The sequence below is a fragment of the Tupaia chinensis genome, unplaced genomic scaffold (assembly GCF_000334495.1).
Source record: "Tupaia chinensis unplaced genomic scaffold, TupChi_1.0 Scaffold000348_1, whole genome shotgun sequence".
NCBI classification, from domain to species: domain Eukaryota; kingdom Metazoa; phylum Chordata; class Mammalia; order Scandentia; family Tupaiidae; genus Tupaia; species Tupaia belangeri.
Genome location: NW_006159842.1, coordinates 1,174,565 through 1,176,621, shown reverse-complemented (window position 1 = coordinate 1,176,621; position 2,057 = coordinate 1,174,565).

The window sequence follows — 2,057 nt, the reverse complement described above, 5'->3', positions numbered from 1 at the left end:
TAAGGGGCCTCTGGACATACGTGTGTCCTGCTAAAAAGAAAAAAAACAATCTCCAACCTCTAGCTGAGAGAGAGGAGGATTAGCTCTCCCCCCCAACCCCCGCCAAAGCAACTGTGCTCTCTGATAGGCAAGGTCCCTGGACTAAGAACCAGAAAGCTGTTAGATGGAAGGACACTGCCATGGAATGACAGAGAGTGGCCAGTACATCTGGAATGCAGCGGGAAGATGGGGTGGTGGTGGTCAGCAGCTAGAGGCCAGGGCATCAGGGCCTTCAAAATGACCCTAAGAACAACAAGAAGCCGGGTTGGCTTATCTGTGGAGAACCATGGTCTTACCAGACATGTGTTGCATGGTCCCCGTCAGGGCAGCCGTGAGAAGTGCAGACTCAGCCGGCTCTAGAACCAGACTAGAAGGTTCTAGGAGGGCAGGGACAGCTGCACTTTTCATAAGTGCCCCAAGAGCTCCTTTGGTTTCCCAAAGTGGAGAGCTCCTTCAGGCTCCATTCAAGGATCCCTAGATGGCATGTTTCATCCCTGTAAGAGCTGGGAGACCACCTGACTCTGCCAGGGCGGGAGAGGGGAGCAAGTCTCTCATAGCCCAGGGATTGTTTCCCACAGTGCCTCACGGTACTGGCAACTGCAGCGAAAGGTGCTAGGGCTCAGGGCCAGCAGATGGCATGGCAGTTATGTCGCTAGACTCCCACATGGCTGACCATGGTTCGAGTCCCAGACCCGTCGGCTTGAAACTCCCACCAAGCACATGTGCGAGCGTACCCAAAATCCTGAGAGGAGAATGGAGGAGAAGGGATTGCCGCATTGTCGTCCCCCCTGGGGGGTAATTTCTTGCTTTCTGTCTCTCTGTCTCTCTCTTTCTGGCGAGCACACGTGCCCTATAGCAAAAACCTGTCAAAAAAAAAAAAAAAGGTGCTAGGGCTGCCTTTTGTGAACAGGAGAAGGGGCAGACGGACAGCTGGGAGGCAGGGCTAGGCGACAGGGGAGGTCAGGAGGAAGCAAATCAATCAAGTAAACCTTGGTTCAAAAAAATTCACTTGAGGGAACCAGCGTTAGCGTAATGGCTATGTCACTGGACTCCCACGTAGTCGACCGTGGTTCGCCTCCCGGACCCAGTGGCACATGTGCGTGCGTGCCCAAGATCCCGAGAGGAGAATGGAGGAGAAGGGATTGCAGCGTGACCATCCCCCCTGGGGGGGAGTTCTCACTTTCTGTCTTTATGTCTCTCTCTGTCTGTCTGGCGAGCGCACGCGCCCTATAGTGAAAATCTCTCAAAAAAAATTTTTTTTTTCACTTGCTCCTGTGGGTAGGAGAAATGCTTCACCGACCCTAGCTGTGAGGGAGACCCCAGGGCTTCTGGTGACATCGAACTGATGAGGCAGAGTGAGTGGCCCAGGGGACCAGGAGCACCACCTCAGCCAGTTCCTCCCCAAGGGGTCCAGCTCCTCCCCTTTTGCAGAATCCCACCCTGCCCTTCTAGGGTGGGCTGCAGAGGACAGCGCAGGTCCACAGTCCCCTCCGCCGCCCGCCAGCTCTTCCACCCACTAGCCCTGAAGCGGCCGGGGAGTGGGACGCGGTGGCCCGGTAGGTCGCTGTAGGGTCACCGTGGTCACAGCCGTCCTGTGCCTAGCTGGTGCTTGGGAGAGGGCAACACCCATCCCGCATCTGAAGAGCAAACGGGCTGAGAGTACTGGAGAGCGGAAAGGACCCTCTAGCTGTCTGGTGAGGAGCCAGAGAGACGAGATTGCCCCAGAACAGAAGCACCTGCAGGTCCCCCCCAAGGGCCGGCTGCTCAGGAGTAGAAGAGGATGGGGCAGGGCAGGACTGGGTGCGGCTGCTCCAATATGGAGAAACACCCCGCCGGCTTCCTTCGAGAAAGACTGGAATACTCTAACACCAAAACCTCTTCCGGGTTAAGGCTTCAAAGGGGGCGCAGTCATTGCGGGGCTCGGGGACGTGCCCAACGTTCTTTGGGATGCCCCCTCCCCCAGCCCCTGCCACCCGGATCCGCGGGGTCCCGAGCCCTACCGTCTCCGCCCCGCGCCC